Source organism: Tiliqua scincoides, chromosome 4 (assembly GCF_035046505.1).
Source record: "Tiliqua scincoides isolate rTilSci1 chromosome 4, rTilSci1.hap2, whole genome shotgun sequence".
In the NCBI taxonomy this organism is placed as follows: domain Eukaryota; kingdom Metazoa; phylum Chordata; class Lepidosauria; order Squamata; family Scincidae; genus Tiliqua; species Tiliqua scincoides.
In genome coordinates, this window is record NC_089824.1 from 143,472,335 (window position 1) to 143,480,257 (window position 7,923).

The 7,923-nt window shown below is 42.5% G+C and overlaps 1 pseudogene; it reads left to right on the forward strand.

The window, feature by feature from the left end:
- Nucleotides 1-5,805: 5,805 nt before the first annotated feature.
- LOC136650804 (5S ribosomal RNA) lies at nt 5,806-5,927 on the forward strand (annotated as a pseudogene).
- The last annotated feature ends 1,996 nt before the right edge of the window (nt 5,928-7,923 follow it).

The window sequence follows — 7,923 nt, forward strand, 5'->3', positions numbered from 1 at the left end:
TAAATCATTCTGCAGTCCTTTCAACAGCATTATTAAACTCAATCAAGAAAGCATGGGTAAAAGCTTTTAGTTCAGTTTGGCTCCTCTCTCTAACCAATGTTTAGGTTTTGCCACCTTGCAGAAAATAATCAGTTATAATGATACCTCCTAAGATTTAATTATTTCTCCTGATTATTTCAGCTTTCTTTCAAAAACAGCTGGAATGGTGATTTCCACCTTCTTCAAGAGCAAATTGTCCCTTTGCAGCACAACCTGCACTGACCCAGTTAACCCACTTGTATGGCAGACACTTTAGGTACACTTGTGTTCTGTTGGTATTTTCTGCCAAAACCATGTAAAGCATGGACAACATAGCTGGCTCTTTCGACAACATGTGCAAGCACCAGGCGACTTTGGTCCGATCATCGATTTGTATCAAGTTGTGTCCATCATGACTAAGGAAGAGGCAGCCCATCCCAATTGGGCCATTATGCCATAAGTGTTGCTCCAGTATCACAAAAGCAGCAGCACTGTCATGCTGGAGGGGCCACATATGCAGCAGCACCTCCCAGATGCTGCACCAGAGCAGATAATATGGCAGCAGAGGCAGGTTGTTGGCACCTTGGAAGAGAATCAGGGTGAGAGCAGGGAGCGGTTTGGGAGCTGGAGCAGGTGGATCTTGGTGGCTAGAGCTCATACTAGGATTCTTTCCCCCTTTCATCACCCAGACCCACTGGCAAGAAGGTGGTCTACCAGAAAGTAAGTAAGTAAGTAAGTAAGTAAGTAAGTAAGTATATATATATATATATATATATATATATATATATATATATATATATATATATATATATATATTCAAAAAATATTTTTAGTTACTGCTCCTGGGTCATCTGATCACACACACACCCCACTGTTTGATATGGTGCATGCTCCATTGGTGCCGCTGCATCGTGTAACCTGGTAGGAAACAAGATTGGGGCCTTAGTCCTGACTAATTCCTGCCAATTAGTCATGACTAATTGAACTTAGCATTTAACCCATGGTATTCTGGTATATGCACTCAGATCTTTAACAATATATTGTCCACACTTTACATGTTTTGTATGGGTCTAACATCAGCCTACAGCAATTATGTCTGTGTCATAACTACATAGAGCCACCCTCAGGACTGTTTCGTACATACATCATTTGGCATGTCCTCTCCTCCAAGCACAAATTCATTAAACAAGGCCAGACATGGATTGCTAAATCCTGGAGAGTTCCAGGTGTGCAATTTGCACCTACAAGGGCCAAGGGAGGCATTAGCTCACAAATATCTTCAGATCCAGATGCCCCATGTCCTCAGGATCCAGCCCCCTGCCTGTAGAGCAGAACAATTTAAAGAAGCTTCTCTCTGACATGGGCAAGAACTGCACCTTGCTGTTCCCCTCCACTCCACTGCATTTTTCCCAGCCTACTGGCTGCACTGATGTGCATGTTCAACTCAGTGCGAAGCTCTGAGTGTGGGAGTGGCTGGTTTCTCAAGGGACTTGGGTTTTGACTCAGTGGGTGCTGGCTCCAGAGTCTCTAATTCTGGGGTCTGTCATGCCAGGTCTCAACTCTAGGGCCTCACAGCTGGCAGGTTCACACTTCAGTCCAGCGTCAAGGTCCTTTCAAACAAAGCACTGCCCACTCAGAGTTGGATTCCAAGCTATTGCTCAGAGAAGAGATGATGACATGGTGGTCCTTTATATGTTAGGGGAGGTCATACCATCATTCCTTTTCATTCCAGTTTTGTTCCAATTTCTGTCAGAGGAGATAGAAATAAAGTGGTGATGTAGGCTTTACCCACATCATCAGTATTTGAGAATCTGACAGCTGAGGCCAGGCCCATCACCTGCCCTCCACCATTCTTGATGCTGTAACAAGAACTTGGACACAACTCCCCAGGTGCTGCTGATATTGGATGCTAAGACCAGGCTCATCCTCCCCACCCTGGACCTGACCCTGTCTGTGCCACCAATTATGCTGCACCTGCTGTGCAACTCCTTATCCCTAGTGGTGAAGATTTCTCTCTCCTCTACATCAGTCTAGTTATTGTCAGTTGCATGAAGCCCAAAAACTCTGGCAACAGCCTGGAGATAGCTGACAACCTGTATGTTTTGACCAGTTAGCACTGTGCACCCCCGATATAACCTCACACCAATTTAGCTCAGACACTCTCAGACCTCATTGGACACTGACAGGCTGTGTTGTCTGTAGAGTTGCCTGAAACATTGTAAGGTTGTGCCTGGAGATGCCTCTCGATGCCTAGAAGTGCTTCTGTAAGTTAAAACTCTTATGTTTTAGAATAAAACTCTTTTCTGACAGCCCTAGACTTGCTTCTTTCTCTGATCCTAAAGAACCTCTAGCACTGGCCTAGTACCCCAGGCTAGAACAGAGTTACCATGTGGCTCAGAAAATGGTCAAACCATTATAGCATCTACACCGTACAGTAAGTGTAACATCAGAGAGAGCTCTAGGAATCTAATCCCTTAATTACTGAAGACTTGATGGATCACAGCTAAACATGTGATAGTACAGTATCAAAGATGCTATCTTGTGAAGGGCACATGATGCAGAGTTGGAACCGCTAAATTTCCATCATGTAAGACTGCACTAGAATTAGGATCTGATGGCCACATTTGCAGGCCTTAGGATACAAGTTCATATAGCATTTCAGAAGCAGAAGTCTCCACACCCTTTCTATTCACTCAACCACACCTAGTTCCTTCTTCACTCAGGGCAGCTCCAAATGCCACTACAAGGTAGACCCTTTTGTCAGCAGGGAAGCATACTGGATTCTATGTTGTGCTGCAAGTGAAATACAGGTTGAGCCTACTTATCTATAGATTTTCTATCTGTGGATCTGGCTCAACGTGAGTCCCCCAGACCCGTGTTGAGCCAGACTTGGCTCAATCTAAACTCTCTGAAGGCAACAAGAGCTCCATTCCTATCACCTCTGGGAGGAGTTTCTGAAGCCTGCAGAGGCTGCATGTATCTGCCTGCAGCCTCTGCGGGCTTTAGAAAGCCCTCGGCGAGGCAAAAAAACATGACTTCCAGTTTTTGGACATTTTTATGCCTTTAAAAGGCATTAGGAAAGCCGGGAAGCCTCCGGGGGCTTACCAGGCCCACCAAATGCCTTTTAGAGGCATAAAACATCGCTTCTAGTTTTCATCTGAAAGCCAGAAATCTTCTTTTTTTTTAACCTTTAGGAGGCATACTGAAGTCCACAGAGGCAGTGGGCAGATGCGCACTGCCTCTGAGGGCTTCAGAAAGCCCTCCAGGTGACCGGTCACCTTCAGAGGGTTCAGGTTGAGCCAAGTCTGGCTCAACATGGGTCTGGGGGACCTGTGTTGAACTAGATCCACAGATAGAAAATCTGCAGATAAGTAGGCTCAACTTGCAGTTCACTTGCTGTGCAACATAGGAAGGCCAAAAACAGCAGATTTCATTATCTGCGGTTTTCAGTATCTGCTGGGGTCCAAGAATGGATCCCTCGCAGATACCGAAGCCCCACCTTTATGCATTTGACATAGTACATTGTGATGAGCCAATTTACTGGGAGGGGAGATAACTGATATATATTTTTTCCAGATTGCATGTTTAACACATAAAAATGACAACACATTTAGATGAGCTATTCAAAGGCTCTACGAATCAGCAAAAGAAAAAAAAGAAGAAAAAGAATGCTGTAAATTCTTGAAGCTTATATGAGGATAGGAAAACCTGACATTTTAATGTTCAGATGCATTCCAACTTAGGGCCCAATCCTATCCAACTTTCCAGCACTGGTGCAGCTGCAATGCAGCCCCAGGGTAAGGGAACAAATGTTCCCATACTTTGAGGAGGCCTCTGTGACTGCCTCCACACCACAGGATGCAGTGAATGCCCCACTGGCACAGCTACACCAGCACTAGAAAATTGGATAGGATTTGGCCCTTAGGCAGCTAACCTAATTAGTGCTAGAACTCAAACAAATTATTTTTTTAAAGTCGCTCTATTTCTCTGAAAACATTAGGTTAACGGGGTTTTGTTTTTGTTTTTAAACAGCGGAAACGTAAAATATATGGGCTTTGCTGCCAAGTCATAAATATTTTGGTAAATGGTCTCAAGTGCTCCAATTCTAGAACTTCATTACAGGATCATTCGAAATGCTTAAATGGCTTTGTTAAAGATGTAAAATAGTTTGACATCTTGGTAAAAAAAAAATCAAACTATTTCCTGTGAGAATCCCACACATCATATTGGTTAAAACTAAACACTTCATGTGTGAAGGACAGGCACTTATCCCAAAATAAGCAGTAGGCATACATCAAATATGCGGCAAATAAGTGTTTAATAAACATGTGCAAAAAAGTATGTGCTGTAATCTTGAATACAAACACAGTAGGCAACATCCAGACTTTTGTGATATTCTACGTTCAGTTGTATTTACTGAAGGTTGTGTCCTAGGTTTACTTAGTCATGACTGAACCTGTAATCCTATGCACACATTCCTGGGAGTGAGGGCCCAATCCTAGTCTTATCTTAATCCTATCTTAACTTCTAATACCACCCCTTGAATTTTTAAGCCCATCCAAATGATTCAAGACTAACTATAGATTTTATTATTCAGTAAACCAGCAATCCTATGCACACTTATACAAGATTAAACCCCATTCTTATTATTATTATGAATATTTACATACCGCTTTTCAGCTACAGCAATGTTTCTCAAACTGTGGGTCGGGACCCACTAGGTGGGTTGCAAGCTAAGTTCAGGTGGGTCCCCATTCATTTCAATATTTTATTTTTAATAATATAATAATAATAATAATATACAGTATTTATATACCGCCTTTCTTGGTCTTTATTCAAGACTTTATTCAAGGCGGTTTACATAGGCAGGCTTATTAAATCCACGCAGGGATTTTTACAAATTGAAAGAAGGTTCTTTCTTTCAAGAACCACTACATTCAAGGTGTTACACTCCGATCTGGTTTAACATTCTGGCCTCCATCCTCCCACGCTCCGAGCAGATGGAACAGCTCAGCTGCAGCTTGTCAGCTGCTTCAAGGTCGCAGGGTGCCAGTGGCCTCAAACTGGCGACCTTGTGGATGTTAATCTTCAGGCAAATGAAGGCTCTACCCTCTAGACCAGACCTCAAGCTACTATGCATAATTCTTTTAACAATGATAGTCATTATTTTAACAATTTTCCTGCTTGATGATGTCACTTCCGATCATGACATCACTTCCTGTGGGTCCTGACAGATTCTCATGATTCTCATTCTAAAAAATGGGTCCCAATGCTAAATGTGTGAGAACCACTGAAAGAGTAGTTCACAAAGCAGCACATAATAATGGTTTCCTGTCCCCAAAGAGCTCGCAATCTTTAAAAAAAAAATACGGAAGAGACACCAGCAACATCCACTGCAAAAGACACTACCCTGGAGTGAAGAGGGACAGTTGCTCTCCCTCTGCTTAATATGTCAACATCACTTTAAAAGGTGCCTCTTAGCCCAGTTAGCAAGGGTAGAACACAGAGTGGCCTACTCATGAGTAGACATGCATAGGATGGGCTTTTATGTTTGTCAATAAAAATGGTATTTTATCTTAGACAATAAACTGATATACGTGTTGAGATATACGTATAGGATGGATCCGGCAGTATCTAAAAACTGTTCCTGATCCAGCTGCAGCCACACAAAACATAGAGGCCATGTCTTTATGTGATTGCACATCTCTGCTCCACATTGGCTGGGGAGGTCTGCTACTGCTTGAATGTCAGGCGAAAGATGGGATATAAATATTTTAAATTAAGTGTGTGTCCAGTCCTACTGTTACCCTGCACATGCCTGATCTCATCTGATCTCAGAAGCTAAGCAGAGTCAGGCCTGGTTAGTACTTGGATGGGAGACAGCCTGGGAATACCTGGTGCTGTAGGCTTATACCATAGTCTTTCGAGACTGAAGGTTGCCAACCAACCAACCAGTCCTATGCTCTCAGTATGCCAGCACACTATGAGGCTACACCAGTCTGTATAGCAGTCCTATCAGCACAAGGAGGATAAGCCACATGCTGCCAGCAGAGCCATGCAGACTGGCAGCTGGCAGAGGGGAAGGATGGAGCAAGTCTTGTCAATTGGCACCAATATCCAAACCTCTCCCCCAGCCCTGACACGCCCCTAGCAGCCATCTCAGATCTATGCCAGCAGAAAAGCTGGTGTAAATCTGAGGAGTCCCATAGGGGCCCAGGCAGCAGCTGGGGAGGTAAGTATTTTTCTTTTCTTACCTTTCCCAGTCAGCATGGTCCTCTACTGGAATACAGGACCCAGCAGCTGCTGCACTGGTGTCCTTGCAACCTGTGCACCAGAAGGGCATAGGACTGGGCCATCAGTAAATTCCCTTCACTGGAGTGGCACAATTATATCTTATGAACATCACTCCAAAGCAGTAGCTTCAGATTTTAAAGTCAAGTCATCTGCATTTCAGCCAAACTATCCTTATTTTAAGTATCCTATTCAGATCTTAATGACCACAGTAACATAAAACAACTTGATAACAATCTGATGTGAGCAATATAATTTTTAAAAGGTCACCTGATGGCCTTTGGTCTTTCCTTTGTTATTCATGTACTTTTTAATTTTAATTACAGCTGCCGACTAAAACAAACCTTGTTTACAAAAAAAGCCAATGGCATAAAATAACTTAGATGAGGGAACACGAAGAACTGGAATTATTTCATTTGCACATAAACATTCCTGCATAGATTTTATTGTGTTTGGGAATATATTTAAATATTATTCATTTGTGTGACAATGTGTTTTAGCTAGGTCCACTATATTATCAGAATTATTCTAGAGCAGTGTTTTTCAAATTGTGAGTCAGAACCCACTAGGTGGGTCGCAAGCCAGTTTCAGGTGGGTCCCCATTCTTTTCAATCTGTGTTTCATTTTTAATATATTAGACTTGAGACTACATTTGTGAGTCCATTTGGAGAATGTCACAGATCTGTACTTCTAACAGGATACTATGTACAGTGGACCTCCGGGTTCCATTCCCAGAACTCCTGTGGATAAGCAAAACCACAGGTATTCAAACTCATGGTTTTTGAGGGCCCTCACCGTCCAAACCCAAAGGGCCTCTTGATCCAACTAGAGCACAGCTCTGGTCAGGTTTGGAGGCTTGAGGGGGGGACGACCATTCAGCATCTGCAGATGAAATCTGCAGATGCCAAACCCTTTATATGCTTTTAACAATGATAGTCAATTAGGCTTACTTCTAAGTAACTGTAGATAGGATTGTAGCCTTTGGAATGTTTGGAGAATTCTTTTTAAACAGATGAGCAACTGCTTGGGTCGGTTAGGAAGGTGCTTCTTTAAATAAGTTTTTTAACTTATTGTAAACTTGATTTGATTTTGTCATATACTATAGGGATGTTAAAAATGTTCACTTCCAAGTTAATGCCAACACTTCCAGAGGGTCCAACAAACTGTCATTCTAAAAAGTGGGTCCAGTGCTTAAAGATTTGAGAACCACTGTTCTAGAGTGATGCAAGGAAGTTTTCCATCCATGTAATATCAACCCTAGAAAATTTACATTATCTTTTTGGTACACCTTTCTTTGAGTCAGAAGTGCCCTCATTTGCTCACATTTCTTCATTCCTGCCCCATTGCTTCCCGCCACTCATTGTCTGTCTTAGACTGTGGACAGGGACATGTTTGTTTTGGAAAGTGGCATGAATTCTGATAGCACAATATGTTTTTATGAATCAAAAAACAGAAATAGCTATAGCATGTGCGTGCATTCCTCTCAATAATGATTTTACTAAAAGGAAAGTCCTATAGACTCTTTCCCATCAGTGATGATCATAACATAGGAAATTGCTTCCAGGTTAAACTACCTTTTTCAGGTAAAGAATTTGTGTGGGTGTCTACCTGTGG